The sequence below is a fragment of the Adiantum capillus-veneris genome, chromosome 19 (genome assembly GCF_014529385.1).
Source record: "Adiantum capillus-veneris isolate H3 chromosome 19, ASM1452938v2, whole genome shotgun sequence".
NCBI lineage: Eukaryota > Viridiplantae > Streptophyta > Polypodiopsida > Polypodiales > Pteridaceae > Adiantum > Adiantum capillus-veneris.
In genome coordinates, this window is record NC_140949.1 from 90,904,074 (window position 1) to 90,922,872 (window position 18,799).

Here is an 18,799-nt window from a genome sequence, read left to right on the forward strand (position 1 = left end):
GAGCATCTATTAAAGCCATAATTATGTTTTTAGAGGCTTGAGAAAGATTGCGGTCAATTGAACCCCAAGAAGTGCAAGATAGCATAACCTCGTTCACATTAAGGCTCTATGCTAATGGAGCCTCCATCAATTTCTCAAGGTTTGGTCCAATTTGTACATAAATGCTATACAATATGGTTTCAGAGGTCTAGATTTATACTATGTGTGCTAAAACTGGTTGTATGAGCCATATGTCTTATTTTAGCATACATTATGGGCCTTGAATATATATCCATATCATAATCGATGAAAGCTGGGAAAATTTAAAGGAGTGGACAAATTATACTCTCCCTTACTTGTGCAAATTGTTGTTGCTATCCAATATAGTCTAGGCAATCTCAACCCATACTATGCGCTAAAATGAGCCGTATGGCTTATATGTCCCGTTTTAGTGTAATATGGGCCTTGGTCGCCCATACCATATCATACAGTTGTGTAAAAATTCACGGGTGATTTAATGGTGATCACCCCTATCCGTGTAAAGGCCTATGTCCATCCGATATGTTTTGGGAAATCCCTAACCATACTATGTGCTAAAAAGAAATGTATGTCTCATAGAACTCATTTTAGCAGATATTATGGGTCCTAATCACCCATACCATATTGTATGGCTATGAAACTTTGCAAAAATGAAAGAATAGTTCTCATCCTCACCTTTACAAATTCTTGTGGCCATCCAATATGGTTTCGATGGTCTCAAACCATACTAAGTGCTAGAATGGGTCGTTTGGGTCATACTGCCCATTTTAGTATATAGTATGGGCCTTGACCACCTAGATCATGTTGGATACATGTGAAACTTTGGAGGAGTGATTAAATTGTACTCAAACCTGTCTTATGGCCATCCAATATGGTTTGAGAGGTCTCGGCCCATACTATGTGCTAAAACTTGTTGAATGAGCCATATGTCTCAGTTTAGCACATAGTATGGGCTTTGACTGCCCATACTATATCAAAAGACTGGGAAAATTTGTAGGGGTAGGAAAATTTTACTCTCTCCTACTTTTGAAAATCCCTATGTCCATCCAATATAGTATAGGCAATATGAAACCATACTATGCACTAAAATGGGTTGTATGGCTCATACCTAGCATTTAAGCACATAATATGGGCCTTGACCACCAACACCATATTAGATGGTTGTGTAACATTTCAAGGGTGCATTAATGATGATCAAAACCAACCTTGAAATTTCTTGTGGACATCCGATATGTTTTGGCAGTTCCTAACCATATTATGTGCTAAAAGAACCATATGTGTGATACGGCCCATTCTAGCACATATTATTGGTTTTCATTGCTTATACCATATCGGATGGCTATAAAAATTTACAAAGATGGCAGAATAGTACTCAACCCCACCCGTACAAAGTATTGTTTCCATCCAATATGTTTTTGATGGCCTCCAACCATACTATACGCTAGAATGGGTTGTAAGGGTCATACAACCCATTTTAGTGCACAATATGTACCTTGACCACTAGAAACATATCCGATAGCTATGGCCTTTGCACGAGTTAAGAAATTGTACTCAACCCAACCCATGCAAATCCTTATGGCTATACAATATGGTTTGAGAGGTCTCGATCCATACTATGTGTGCTAAAATTTGTTGTATGAGCCATATGTTTTATTTTAGCATATATTATGGGCCTTGACTACCCATATCATATTCGATGGTTGGTAAAATTTGAAGTATTAGAAAAAGTATACTCTCCCTTGCTTGTGCAAATGCTTGTGGCCATCCAATATAGTTTGGGCAATCGCGACCCATGTTATGCGTTAAAATGGGCCTTATGGCTTATATGTCCCGTTTTAGTGTAATATGGGCCTTGATCACCCATACCATATCATACGGTTGTGTAAACATTTCAAGGGTGATTTAATGGTGATCACCCTTATCCGTGCAAAGTCTTGTGTCCATCCAATATGCTTTGGGATATCCCTAACCATACTATGTGCTAAAAATGGACCGTATGTCTTATAGAAACCATTTTAGCAGATAGTATGGATCCTAATCGCCCATACCATATTGGATGGCTATGAAACTTTGCAAAGATGAAAGTATAGTGCTCATCCTCACCTATACAAAGTCTTGTGGCCATCGAATATGGTTTTGGTGGTCTCAAACCATACTAAGTGCTAGAAAGGGTCGTTTAGGTGATATTGCCCATTTTACTGCATAGTATGGTCCTTGGCCACCTAGATCTTATTTGATATATGTGAGACTTTGGAGGAGTGAGAAAATTGTACTTAACCCTATCCATACAATGTCTTACGGCCATCCAATCTTGTTTGAGAGGTCTCGGTCCAACTATGTGGTAAAACATGTTAAATGAGCCACATGTCTCATTTTACCACATAGTATGGGCTTTGACTGCCCATACTATATCAGATGATTGGGAAAATTTAAAGGGGTGGAAAAATTTTACTCTCCCCCACTCGCAAAAAGCCTTGTGGCCATCCAACATAGTTTAGGCAATCTTATGCACTAAAATGGGTTGTATGGCTCATACCTCCCATTTAATCGCATAATATGGGCATTGACCGCCCACACCATATCAGATGGTTGTGTAACATTTCAAGGGTGCATTAATGATGATCAAACGCATCCATGAAAAGTCTTGTGGACATCCGATATGTTTTGGGCAGTTCCTAGCCATATTATGTGCTAAAATGGACCATATGTCTCATACGGCCCATTCTAGCACATATTATTGGTTTTTATTGCTTATACTGTATCGAATGGCTATAAAACTTTGCAAAGATGGTAGAATAGTACTCATCCCCATCCGTGCAAAGTATTGTTTCCATCCAATATGCTTTCGATGGTCTCCAATGATACTATACGCTAGAATGGGTCGTATGGGTCATACAACCTTTTTTAGTGCAGAGTATGTGCCTTGACCACCCAAACCATATAGTTGTGAGCCTTTGCAGGAGTCCCAAAACTGCACTCAACCCCGCCCATGAAAAGTCTTATGGCCATTCAATATGGTTTGAGAGGTCTCGATAGATACTATGTGGTAAAATTTGTTGTATGAGCCATATGTCTCATTCTAGCATATATAATGGGCCTTGACTACCCATACCATATGCAATGGCTGGGAAAATGTGAAGGGGTGGGAAAATATACTCTCCCTCATGCGTGAAAATTCTTGTGTCCATCCAATATAGCATGGGCAATCCTGATCTATACTATACGCTAAAATAGGCCGTATGGCTCATACGTCTCGTTTTAGCATAATATGGGTCGATTTTCCATACCATATCATATGGTTGTGTAACATTATAATGGTGACCTAATGGTGATCACCCCTATCCGTGCAAAGTCTTGTGTCCATTTGATATGTTTTGGGCTGTCCCTAACCATACTATGTGCTAAAATGAACCGTATGTCTCATAGACTAAGTTGCATTATTTGTTATTAGGGAGACGTATAATGTTGAGCTTATATGTGAAGCTACTCAATATATGGCTTCTCTATATATGGCACCCAGGTCCCCTCTATATATACATCATCTCATGTGTGTATTCTACACACTTTGGGGTTCTACTTATGTGCTCTCTCCTTCTCTCTCAACATGGTATCAGAGCAGTACGTTTTTGTTTTCAATTTTTCTCCTGATCAAAATCGATTTTGCAGAAACTACTCGCGATAGGAATCGGAATCGATGTGGTCTACAACTTTGCAGAAGGAAGTTTCTTCAAATTCTGCACTGATTTTGAGTTATCGTTCGCGGACTGCGTACATACCTGAAAAACAGCTTCCGCGTTTTGTTTTCAATTTTTTTGCTAATTAGAAACAATTTTGCAGAAACTACCCGCTCAGCAGATCGGAATCAATGTGGTCTACAACTTTGCAGAAGGAAGTTTTTTCAAATTCTGCACCGATTTTGAGTTATCGTTCGCGGATTACGTACATACCTGAAAAGCAACTTTCGTTTTTTGTTTTTGATTTTTTTGCTAATTAGAAACGATTTTGCAGAAACTACCCGCGTGTGAGACCGGAATCGATGTGGTCTACAACTTTACAGAAGGACGTGTTCTCAAATTCTGCACCGATTTTGAGTTATCGTTCGCGGACTGCGTACATACCTGAAAAGCATTTTTTGTTTTTTGTTTTTGATTTTTTTGCTAATTAGAAACGATTTTGCAGGAACTACCCGCGAGAGAGACCGGAATCAATGTGGTCTACAACTTTGCAGAAGGACGTGTTTTCAAATTCTGCACCGATTTTGAGTTATCGTTCGCGGACTGCGTACATACCTGAAAAGCAACTTTGGCTTTTTGTTTTTGATTTTTCTGCCAATTAGAAACGATTTTGCAAAAACTATCCGCTAAAGAGACTGGAATCGATGTGGTCTACAACTTTGCAGAAGGAAGTGTTTTCAAATTCTGCACCGATTTTGAGTTATCGTTCGCAGACTGCGTACATACCTGAAAAGAAATTTTTGCTTTTTGTTTTTGATTTTTTTGCTTATTGAAAACAATTTTGCAGAAACTACCCGCGAGAGAGACCGGAATTGATGTGGTCTACAACTTTGCAGAAGAAAGTGTTTTCAAATTCTGCACCAATTTTGAGTTATCGTTCGCGGACTGCGTACATACCTAAAAAGCAATTTCCGTTTTTTGTTTTTTATTTTTCTGCTTATTGAAAATGAGTTTGCAGAAACTACCCGCGTGAGAGACCGGAATCGATGTGTTGTACAACTTTGCAGAAGAAACTACCCGCGATGGGGATTGGAATCGATGTGGTCTATAACTTTGCAGAAGAAAGTTTCTCTAAATTCTGCACCGATTTTGGGTTATCGTCTCGGACTGCGAATATGTTTGAAAATCAAAATTTTACTTTTTGCTTTTGATTTTTCTCATAATTGAAAACTTCTCAATTATATTTTTCTTCATCAATCATATATTTGTTACTGACGTAACTTTGCTGCAGAAGCCAGTTACGCATCGTTCCGATTCAGTCAAGCCGTTGATGATCGTCCAAATTCTATCGAGCTACTGTTGGTACATGATCTTTTGTTATATGATATACTCGTTCATTGATTCTCGTATAATTATTCTTTTAGAGATATAGTTTACGTCGTTTTATTGATAATTTCTCATTGATACCATAGTGATTTTGATGGTACCATGATGATGTTTTGTTAATACTTTGGTCATGGTGATTTTCGTTGATACCATTATGATATGTCATTGATACCATGGTTATTCTCGGTGGTGCCATGATGATATTTCGTTGATACCATGGTTATTCTCGGTGATTCCATGATGATATTTCGTTGATTCCATGGTGATTTTTGTTGATACCATGATGATGTTTTGTTGATACCATGGTTATTCTCGGTGATACCATGATGTTGTTTCGTTGATACCATGGTTATTCTGGGTGATGCCATGATGATGTTTCGTTGATACCATGGTTATTCTCCGTGATGCCATGATGTTGTTTCATTGATACAATGATTATTCTTTGTGATATCATGATGCTTTTCGTTGATACCATGATCATTTATTCATTTTTATTGATATAATGATGATATTTTGTTAATACTTTGATGGTATTCATTGATCACTACATTGATAAATGTTGTTTTACGTAGTATATACACATATCATTTGTATCACGTAATCACACATTTTGTACTTTTACGTTTATACTTTATGTACCATATGTTGTCGTGCATATATATGTCGTCAAAAGAGTGGCGTCGCGAACCATCTCTTATGGCATTGTGAACGTAATTATTTCATTAACGATGCTAATAATTTTCATGACATGTTTTTTTTTGGAGTCTATGATCTATGTAGGATTGATCAAAGAATTGATTTTATGAAGACAAACTTGGTGACAATAAAAGATTTATGAAGATATGTTTGGTGATGCCATATTGATGACAACATGAAGACATGTTTGGTGATGCGATATTGATGACAAGCTACACAGCAGATTCACGGAGACACTTTTGATTACAAGTTAATCGATAGCTTTTACACCTCTTTATTGAATCTTTGTATTCATTATTGTATTTGATAGGATAGGAGTAATGTAACTCCTCATAAAACATTCATTGTAAAAGGAGTGATGTAGCTCCTCGTAAACATTTGTATATTCAATGATTTTTATAATATAACGGTGGGTGTATATAGAGCTGTGGGTTTTTCCCTTGATCCCCCAAGGGTTTTTTTATCCACAGTACTTAGGGACCCTTATTTGAGCGGGGGTGTTGAGCTTATATGTGAAGCTACTCAATATATGGCTTCTCTATATATGGCACCCAGGTCCCCTCTATATATACATAATCTCATGTGTGTATTCTACACACTTTGGGGTTCTACTTCTGTGCTCTCTCCTTCTCTCTCAACATATAATACGCGAATAATGGGCGTATTATTCGTTTATCTAAATTATACGGCCGTATTATACTGTGCCACATCAGCATAAACAGCCAAGCGTATAACTTCTTGGTTTTTCGATCGAAAAACTTTTTGAACGAAATTATTTTCGATCAAAAATCATAACGATCGAATATGTTAGTATATATAGCACGCGACATGCCTCACACCATCTTTCACAGTCAATGTTTTCCATGTGAGTACTCTCACCAAACGATCAAAAAAGTAATTTGTATAACAATTGAAATTCAATAGAATTTAAGTTTTGTGATTCAAATTTATGAATTTGTTTTGAAAAAATTAGTAAATAGTTGAAAGTTTGTATTTTGTGAAGAGTTTAATCTCTCACCTGATACAAACTGTAATTATAAGAATCACTTGTCAATGTGTTCAATTAATTGACACTTGAAAGTGACTTATAAAAAAAAGTTGGATATTATCGTTGTGTGTAGAGTGTACTCTCACATGAGATAATTAGTTTAAAAATATAATTACATATAAATTAATTTTATGTAATTTAAAGTTCAATTTTGATGTGTAGAGATTTTCTCTCACTTCAAAATGAATATAATGAAACAAAATTATATTTTTACGTTTTGTGTAGAGCTCTTCACACTGCTATGCTCTCACTAGAGTAAAAATTTAGGAAAAACATGTCCAAAAATATTGATATTCTCTTATCTTTATGTGGACTGCAAAATCTACTGTACTGTGTGAGAGCATACACATGCTCTCATTGTAGATAGATAATCGCTTAAAAATCTATGGTAAAGTATAAGAACTTTTTGTTCGCACTTTACATAGATACGATAATTATCAAGTATTGTAAGTGATTATCGTTTTGACATTTAAAAATGTCACTTATAGCTCTTGTATGTATAACAATTTATAATGATAATCATTTTAATACTTGATTTAATTGTAATTATTGATTATCGTAATGTGTTAAAGCTACAAGCTTGCACTTTAGATAAATCGATGCAATTTATATATAATCCAATGGTATTGTTTTTTATTATTGTATTTTTGTTCAATCATTGTTTTTAATTATTTTAATTTCGTTCAATCATTGTTAGTTAAATTAATTTAATGTTTTAATTGATTTTGATGATGAAAATGATCATTGACTTTGTTTCTACTAGCAAATTACTTTTGTGCATCATGGTGAAAGGACAAGAGTGGAGTTATGTGCATGAGTTGAAAGCTGGGAGAAATACATCTCGACTTAAATGTAAATCTTGTGGCCATGAGTTCAGTGGTAATGCAACGAGAATTAAAAAGCATTAATTTAAATTCCCTTGCAATGTTGAAAAGTGCGGGGCACCACCAAAAGATATTCATGAAAAATTTGCCATGTATTCTCGCAAAGTAAAGTTGATTCTTGCAGCTAAACATAAAGGTGATGTTTCTAAAGATATTCATGCGAATATTGAACCATCTGTATGCAATGAGGCAACAGAAGAGGTGTGTACCACTCAAGTAAACGATCAAAGTTTTCAATTGAACCCTCTTCATGGACATGCTTCTACATCAGGAGGAGTTCCTAGCACAAGCAAATTCGGCAGAGCGTCATCCAATGGACAGACAATGCCTGAAGCATTAGGTAAACAATGGTTGCTTGAGTTGCATTTAAAATGGACACAATCATTTGTTGCGTGTGGCATATCGTTAAATGCTATGCGCAATCCAATATTTCAAAATGCTTTGATGAGTACAGCCAAAAAAGGATTTGTGTTTCCTGACTATAACAAGATGTGAACTGAATATCTTGATAAAGTCAAAGACAGTACTGAAGCCATTCTCAAACGCACAGTTCTAGAGTTTTTTCCAGCATATGGATGCACCATAGCATTGGATGGATGGACTAACTGTCAAAAAAAACCTTTAATCAATGTAATGCTTATTAACCCTAGAGGGGCTATGTTCGTGGAAGCAATTGACAGCTCATTGAAAGAGAAGACTATCACCTACCTATCAGGGGTGTATGAGCGTGCAATTACAAAGGTAGGTGGACCAAAGAATGTGACTACTATTGTCACAGATAATGCGGCCAACTACAAAGGAGCAGGAAGAGCTATTCAAGTCAAGTATCAGGAGATTTATTGGGTACCATGTGCAGCTCACACTTTAAATTTTCTTTTAAAAGATATTGGTAAAATGGCATGTGTGAAGCAAAATTTATTGGATGCAAATCATGTGGTGAAATTCATTAGAGAGCATCAATTTTCGTATGCTCTTTTTCAAACCAAGTCACCAAATAAAGCTTTGAAAATATTTTGTGCGACAAGGTTTGCTACGGCATACTATGTTCTTGCTGCTTTGCAAGAGTTGAATCCTGCATTGATGGAAACCTTAGTAGACAGAAGATGGGATGGATGGCTCAGCAAGTATCCAAGTTATCAGGAAGCAGCTGGTCAATGTGCGCAAATAGTACACTCGCCAGTCTTTTGGCATAATGTAGAAAGAATAGTAACTGTGTCAAATCCATTTTTAGATCTTTTGAGAGCAGGTGACACAGATTCTTTTATTTTTGGTTGAGTCTACTGGTATATGCTAGAGGCTATACGCAAGCTAAGAGAAAATGTCAGTTTTGGTGCAAAGGATAAAGCTACCATGATTACAATTGTTAACAAGCGTTGGGTGCAGCTGCATACACCATTGCATGGTGCGGCTTTTGTATTGGATCCTAAGTTTCAAATGCATCAGCAATCTACCAACAAATAAGTTATGTACGATTTCAAAACAGTGTGCTCCCAACTCTTAGGGCACGAACAACTTTTCATCAGCGAGTAGATTATGCCAACAGAACTGGTATGTTTCAGGATCCGTGGCATATAGATGCCATTGGAAAAATAAGTGCACCTTTATGGTGGAAAGAGTATGGTGGAGAGAAAGTGGAGTTGCAACACATTGCAGTTAGAGTTTTATGAGTAGCTGCATCAAGTGGAAGTTGTGAGCGAAACTGGTCAGCATTCGACTTTGTGCACACTAAAAAGCGAAACAGACTTCATACTAAACGGGCTGCTGATTTGGTGTATGTCTTTTGCAATATGAGACTTATTTATAAGCCTCAAAACACTGCAACTAGAGCCGCTCAAAAGCAATATGGAGTCTTTCAAACGCATGAAGCTATTTCTGCAGAAGTTGATGATGATGATGATATGGAATGGGAGATAGTTTCAAAATGCTCAGATATGGACGAAGTAGATGATATGGTTGCAGTTTTTGAAGATGGAGATGATTTGTGAGAGTACCATTGTAATACTTACTCAACAAGTTTTTGTATATGATGAAAGAAAGTGTTATCTTGTTGTTGTTCACATCAAAACCTCTCTCTTTCTCTCTCTCTCTCTCTCTCTCTCTCTCTCTCTCTCTCTCTCTCTCTCTCTCTCTCTCTCTCTCTCTCTCTCTCTCTCTCTCTCAGATACACATATTCACTCACACTCAAATATAAACTATCGAAAATATCTTGTCGAATAAAAATTAAATAAAGTCGATGTAGGTTTGAAATTACAACAAGGTTCTGGGAAATTACTCAATCGAAAAGAGTTTGATATAATTTTGAGATTAGAAAAAGCTTCTGAGTGACTTATGAGTTTGATAGATTTGCTATAAGTTCATCTATGGTAAAATCTGTAATTCCTAGCTCAGGGGATGGTTGAGAAACATCTTTATGTGAAGTGGTAGTATCATCTGGCAAAGGTCCATACAATGATTCATATCGTTGAAGCTTTGCTTGTGCATCACTTAACTCTATTTCAAGCTCAAGAATACGGCCATGAAGCATGTCCGGTGTTTCTCCTTGGCTGGCAAGGTCTTGTCCTTCGATGGCTAATTCAGTCAGTGTTTCTGACTCTTCAGGAAGTAAAACAATAGGGCGCTTGCGAGGAGGTATTGGATTATTTGCATTGCGTGCTGCCACCTTTTCTGCAATGCGTCTACGTCCAACGCTAGCGGTGCCTGGACGATCTGACCAATCCACTCTCTTCAGCAAAACATATCGAACATGTAGCATTACTGGATAAAGTAAATTGCTACTTGGTTGTTGTTTGGTAGGCATCTCTCTTGTCGTATAAACCTTTGCAGCAATACACGTGCCAGCCCTTTATGTTGCAAATGAGAGAGCTTTAACGGAGCTGTATCTTTTGCATTGTCACTTATTTGAAATAGTTGATGGCGTACAAAGTGATTAGGGAAAATCTTTTTGCACTCTTTAACGGTTAATGGTTCGCCGTGAAGCTCAAATTCATCTTCTTCAATGTTGGCAATAGTAGAAAGATCTGCTTGTCCACATCTAACTTGTTCTTCTTTAAAAATTGCCTGACCTTCAGCGTGGTTGAGTTCTTCTTCCATATTTGCATATCAGGTGAACATGTCATTACTTTTAAATACCCATTCAATTAATTTGACATTGGACAGTATATCGCATGACATAGAATTTTTGTTCAATTAAACATACAATTAAAGCTGACACCAAAAGTAAAACAATGATGAAATCATGAGACTCTGTTTTCATTGATCATCAGCTGGTCGTAAGCCAGATGTCATTACAATGTTGTAACCCACTCTATGGGCACCATTTAAACATAAGGAGAGGTCAAAAGCATTAGGCCGGGTTTTGGGGTGAACGCGCTTGCCGGTTTCAAGATGAGCAAGTAAATTACTCAAAAAATGTCTCTTGCTTTGTTCTTGGGGCTCTGGTAAGCACTTTAAAATGCGTTTACATGTATGACACATAGAATAAATATCCATAGCTTTGGTCCAGGAGGGAGGATTACTAGATATACATTCGGGGGCTGCCCATGGATAATCTCTCTCATATTGTTTTCTAGTTTCTATCTGCATATCGCGTAGAGGAGGAAAACCGGCTGTCGTATTTGTTTTGGTGCATGAACCCCAATCCACAATGCCAGCGTAAACACCTTTTTCGCCAAAATACAGCATCATATTGCGAGAGTGTAGATCATTGTGGAGGTAGTTATGTGTATGTATATACTTCAGAGTTTGGAGGAGAGCATTGATGATCAGCAAAATATTCTCCTGGAATAGCTCTACTGTTCCTGCAGTGAGTACGTAATCGCGAATGACAGACTGGTTGTCGTCTGCAGTGCATTATTTGATCCATTGCTCCACATGGCGGCCATTCCAAAATCGTGAAATGAGCATTGGTCGCTCCACGTGGCGCACCATGGCAAGAGGGTAGATAATACCTCGATGTAAAATATCCAAAATTGTTGCTTCGTCTTTGACCTGTTGCTCCATGGTGGGCCCATGTAAGTGTACTTTGAACACTTTTGTAGCATACACTTGATCTTTGAAAGCGGGATGTGTGACATCCACACGCTTCACATGTGCCCATCTTCCCTCTCCCAGCTATGGAGCTTGGATATTGAAGAAGGCTGTGTCGGGTAAAAGGTGTAAAATAAGTGGTAGCTGAGAGAGGTCTAAATGGATGACGCTGTAGGCTCTGTTCTAAGAATGATTTCTGGTTCAACAACAGCTTCATAAGAGCTGGCTTCCGCTCTTGCACGCTTTGCTGCTCTCTCTAACTTTTCCTTGCTCTTGAACTCCGTGTAAAGCTGTTGTACAAGATGTATGCGCATGCGCTCAGCTATGTTTGGCAAGGAAGTAATTGCAGGATTTTTCAGTTCTTGAAAGGTTTTCATGATCTGTCCAATGGTTTGTTTGAACATGTTTACTAAAGCACTTGATGTCAGGAGGGCTATGTCAAAAATAGATGGTGCAAACTCTGCCTGGAGCTGCTCAAACACAGACTTGGTCAGAATCTCTATAAGCTGATAAAAATGCTCCGGAGCGACAGGGTTTAAACAACGCCTAATCTCTGCCTCTGACGTGTAATGAAAGTGTCTCACAATCACTTCGGAGACGAACTTTCGTTGATGTTTCGCTAGCTTCGTGTCTGCCATATCTGTATGACAAAATTATAAATGAAGAATCTTACGAAAAGATTGTACACCATAGTAACATAGTTATTATATAATGAGTGTTAACCCTATATATATTAAATGATAATACAAATTTATTAAAAAATATTAAATTATGGAAAATTAAAGATAATCTTATGATTACAAACCACATTGTGCGAATCGACCATGAAAATTAAATGAGAGAGAGAGAGAGAGAGAGAGAGAGAGAGAGAGAGAGAGAGAGAGAGAGAGAGAGAGAGAGAGAGAGAGAGACATGCCAGGAGTGTGAGATGCTCTCAGCACAAGAACTGGACCCTGCTATGTGCAAAAGTGTGAGATGATGAAAGAAATTACATCTAAAGGGTTGGAAAATCGTACAAGTGAACAACTCAGCTATTGTGAGATATTCTCAGCACAAGTCCTAGATGCTGTTGTAAAATAGATTGATAGTTTTTATCAATCTAATCCCTTATAAAGTGTGTGGAACTCGCAACACAACTATCAGCGGATAAATTAACAATTTCAGATGTAAGTTACCTATCGTTATATATGTGTTTACGTCCAAAACAAAACCAAGTCATTTAATGATGAAAAATGATGTTCTTTTGGAATATGAAACACACGAGTAACCAGTATGTCACATTAAGATGAAGAGGGCATGAAAATATGCCTCTCTTCACTCTTAATATAACGAGTGGTAACGCTTGTGTTTCTATGTAACACATATGACATAAAAACTTAATCTAAAATTATAAATTTTATAAGCTATTTCTTATGGTGTGTGGAACGCACAACACAACCATCAGCAAACAGCTCAACAATCTCAAATGTAAATCAATTGTTGTATATATCTATGTTCACAGTAACACCAAGTCATCTGCTGATGAACAATGATGTTACTACAGAAATAGAAGCACAAAAATATTGAAAGTCGCATTAAGATGAAGAGGGCATAAAGTATGCATCTCTACACTCTTAAAATGACGAACGTTAGTCTTTGTGCTTCTATGTAGAATAATCAATAATGATTTATTTTAAGATTGTAAATTTTATAGGCCACTCTAAAGTGAGAGGTGTAGCATCATGCCTACTACACTCCACGAGTCGACCTCTAATCCTAACTCATCTCTATGGTGAGAGATATACTACTACACCATACGAGTGAGAATCTAAATTTACCCTAAGCCTTCCCTGGAGTGAGTTATATAACTACACACCATGGGAAAGGAAACTATATTCTACACACCTCTGGAGTGAGCCATATGGCTACACACCACGAAGTGGCCTACGACCTGCAAGCCAACTTTGTGATGAGAGTCAAAACTACTGCACCACACAAGTCAGGCACAACAAAAAAAAAGTTAGTATTTACTAAAAATTTAAAAAATATACCTGAAAACCGCTGTAAACCGAAGAGGCTGTCGCTATCTGCTAATCTCTCAAAAGCTTCAAGCTCTCCAAGCTCCAAAAAAGTCCACAATGCTTTTCGATCGAATACGGCGACGATTGTATATATATACAGTTTTTCGATCGAGATATTTTTCGATCGAAAAATATCTCAATCGAAAACTGTTTTATACGGATATTCGATAATTATTCAGAAATACGGCGTATATTGACATTTTATACGTATAATTTTTTTTATATGGGCGTATAAATGCAACGCAGCTCATAGAACCCATTTTAGCACATATTATGGGTCCTAATCGCCCATACGATATCGGATGGCTATGAAACTTTGTATGGATGAAATAATAGTGCTCATTCCCACTTGTAAAAATTATTTTGGCCATCCATTATGGTTTTGGTTGTTTAAAACCATACTATGCGTCCCATTTTTGTGTATAGTATGACCCTTGACCACCCAAATCATATCGAATAGATGTGATACTTTGCAAAATTGAGTAAATTGTACTCAACCATATCTATAAAAATCTTATGGCCATCCAATATGGTTTGAGAGGTCTTGACCCATACTATGTGCTAAAACTTGTTGTATGAGCCATATGTCTAATTTTAGCACATAATATGAGCTTTGACTGTTCATACCATATTGAATGACAAGGAAATTTATAGGAGTGAAAAAATTTTACTCTCCCCCACTTGTGCAAAGCCTTGTGGTCATCCAATATAGTTTTGGCAATCTCGACCCATACTTTGCGCTAAAACGGGGCGTATGGCTCATACCTCCCATTTTAGCTCAAAATATGGGCCTTGATCGCCCACAACTTATCCGATGGTTTTGTAAAATTACAAGGGTGAATAAGCGGTGATCACACCCATCCGTGAAAATTCTTGTGGCCATCTGATATTTTTTGGGTAGTCCCTAACCATATGACTCATACGGCCCATTCTAGCACATATTATGGGTCCTAATCGCCCATACCATATCGGATGGCTATAAACCTTTAAAAATATGGAAGAATAGTTCTCATACCCACCCATATAAATTCTTGTATTCATCCAATATTTTTTGGATGGTCTCAAACCATACTATGCGCTAGAATGGGTCGTATGGGTCATACAACGCATTTTAGTGCATAGTATGTACCTTGACCACCCAAAGCATATCAGATAGCTTTGAGCCTTTATACGAGTCAAGAAATTGTACTCAATCCCACACATAAAAAGTATAAAGGCCATCCAATATGCTTTGAAAGGTCTCTATTGATACTATGTGCTAAAATTTCTTGTATGAGCTACATGTCTCATTTTAGCATATATTATGGGCCTTGACTATCCATACCATATTCGATGGCTGGTAAAATTTGAAGGGGTGGAAAATTTAAACTCTCCCTCACTCATGAAAATTCTTGTGGACATCCAATATAGCTTGGGCAATCTGGACCCATACTATGTGCTAAAATGTGTCATATGGCTGATACGTCCCTTTTTAGCGTAATATGGGCCTTGATCACCCATATCATATTAGATGGTTGTGTAACATTGCAGGGGTGATCTAATGGTGATTACCTCCATCCGTGCAAAGTCTTGTGGCCATCCTTATGTTCTGGGCGATCCCTAACCATACTATTGGCTAAAATGGATCATATGTCTCATAGAACCCATTTTCGCACATATTATAGGTCGTAATCGCCAATATCATATCCGATGGATATGAAGATTTTTATGGATGAAAGAATAGTGCACAACCCACCCGTAAAAATTCTTTTGTCCATCCAATATGGTTTTGGTGGTCTAAAACCATACTATGCGCTATAATGGGTCGTATGGATCATACGGCCCATTTTCATGCATAGTATGGGCCTTGACCACCCAAATCATATCAGATAGATGTGAGACTTTTCAAGAGTGATGAAATTATTCTCAAACCTATCCATACAAAGTTTGATGGCCATCTAATATTATTTGAAAGGTCTCGACCCATACTATTTGCTAAAACTTATTGTATGACCCATATGTCTCATTCTAGCACATAGTATGGGCTTTGACTGTCCATACCATATCGAATGACTCGAAAAATTTATAGGGTTAAATTTTTTTTCTTTCCCCTACTCTTGAAAAGCCTTGTGGCCATCCAATATAGTTTTAGAAATCTCGACCAATACTATGCACTAAAATGGGGCGTACGGCTCATACCTCGCATTTCAGTGCATAATATGGGCCTTGATCACCCACACCATATCAGATGGTTGTGTAGCATTCCAAGGGTGAAAAATTGGTGATCAAACCCATTCATGAAAAGTCTTTTGGCCATCCGATATGTTTTGGGTGGTTGCTAACCATATTATGTGCTAAAATGGTCCATATGTCTCATACGGCCCATTCTAGCACATATTATGGGTCCTAATCGCCCATACCATATCGTATGGCTATAAACCTTCGCAAAGATGAAACAATATTGCTTATACCAACCTGTAAAAAGTCTTTTCAGCATCCAATATGGTTTTGATGGTCTCAAACCATACTATGTGTAGAATGGGTCATATGGGTCATACAACCCATTTTAGTGCATAGTATGTACCTTGACCACCCAAACCATATTAGATAGTTGTGAGACTTTATAGAAGTTAATAAATTGTACTGAACCCCACCTATGCAAAGTATTATGGCCATACAATATGGTTTGAGAGGTCTCGATCCATACTATGTGTGCTAAAATCTGTTGTATGAGCCATATGTCTTATTTCAACATATATTACGGGTCTTGACTACCCATACCATAATCGATGGTTGGGAAAATTTGAAGGGGTGGTAAACGTATACTCTCCCTCACTCAAGAAAATCCTTGTAGCCATCCAATATAGTTTGGGCAATCCCGACCCATACTATGCACTAAAATGGGCCGTATGGCTCACACGTCCCGTTTTAGCATAATATGGGCCTTGATCGCCCCTACCATATCATATGGTTGTGTAACATTTTAGGGGTGATGTAGTGGTGATCACCCCATCCATGAAATGTCTTGTGTCCATCTGGTATGTTTTGGGTGATCACTAACCATACTATGTGCTAAAATGGACCGTATGTCTCATACCACCCATTTTAGCTGATATTATGGGTCCTAATATCCCATACCATATCGGATGGCTTTGAAAATTTGCACGGATGAAAGAATGCATCTCATCCTAATGTATACAAAGTTTTGTGGCCATCTAATATGGTTTTGGTGGTCTCAAACCATACTATGTCCTAGAATGGGTCGTTTGGGTCATACGGACCATTTTAGTGCATAGTATGGGCCTTGACCACCCAAATCATATTGGATAGACGTGAGACTTTGAAAGAGTGAGAAAATTGTAGTAAAATCTATCCATACAAAGTCTTATGGCTATCCAATATGGTTTGAGATGTCTCGGCCCATACTATGTGCTAAAACTTGTTGAATGAGCCATATGTCTCATTTTACCACATAATATGGGCTTTGACTGACTGCCCATACCATATCAGATGACTAAGAAACTTTGTAGGGGTAGGAAAATTTTACTCACGTCCACTCATGAAAAGCCTTGTGACAATCCAATATAGTTTAGGAAATCTCAAACCATACTATGCACTAAAATGGGTTGTATGGCTCATACCTCCCATTTAAGCGCATAATATGGGACTTGACCGCCCTCACCATATCAGATGGTTGCGTAGGATTGCAAGGTTGCATTAATTATAATCACACCCATCCGTGAAAAGTCTTGTGGCCATTCGATATGTTTTGGGAAGTACCTACCCATATTATGTGCTAAAATGACCCATATGTTTCATACGACCCATTCTAGCACATATTATTGGTTTTGATCGCTTATACCAAGATAGCTATAAAACTTTGCAAAGATGGTAGAACAGTTCTCAACCTACCCGCAAAAAGTATTGTTTCCATCCAATATGTTTTTGATGGTCTCAAACCATACTATGCGCTAGAACGGGTCGTATGGGTCATACAACCCATTTTAGTGCATAGTATGTGCCTTGACCACCCAAGCCATATCAAGTAGATGTGATCCTTTGCACAAGTCATGAAATTATACTCAACCCCACCCATGAAAAGTTTTATGTCCATCCAATATGGTTTGAAAGGTCTCGATCCATACTATGTGGTAAAATTTGTTGTATGAACCATATGTCTCACTTTAGCATATATTATGGGCCTTGACTATCCATACCATATTTGATGGTTGGGTACATTTGAAGGAGTGGGAAAATTATACTATCCCTCACTTGTGAAAATTATTGTGGCCATCCAAGATAGTTTGGGAAATCCTTGTCCATATTATGCGTTAAAATGGGATGTATGGCTCATACGTCCCGTTTTAGCGTAATATGGGCCTTGATCACCCATACCATATCAAATGGTTGTGTAAAATTGCAGGGTTGACATAATGGTAATCACCACCATCTGTGCAAAGTCTTGAGGCCATCCGATATGTTTTGGGCAATCCCTAACTATGTACTAAAATGGATTATATGTCTCATGCAACCCATTTTAGCACATATTATGGGTCCTAATCTCCCATACCATATTGGGTGGCTATGAAGCTTTGCAAGGATGAAAGACTAGTGCTCATAACCACCCATAAAAAGTCTTGTGGCCATCCAATATGGTTTTGGTGGTCTCAAACCATACTATGCACTAGAATGGGTCGTATGGGTCATGGTCCGTTTTAGTGCATAGTTTGGGCCTTGACCACCCAAACCATATTGAATAGCTCTCAGACTTTGCACAAGTGAGAAAATTGTACTCAACCCCGCCCATGCAAAGTCCTATGGCCATCCAATATGGTTTGATAGGTCTCCATCCATACTATGTGCTAAAATTTGTTGTATGAGCCATTTGTCTCATTTTAGCACATAGTATGGACTTTGATTGCCCATGCCATATGGGATGGCTCCAAAAATTTAGATGAGTAGGGGTGATCACCATTTTCCCATCCGTGAAAAGTTGCAGAACCATTATATGATATGGGTGGTGAAGGT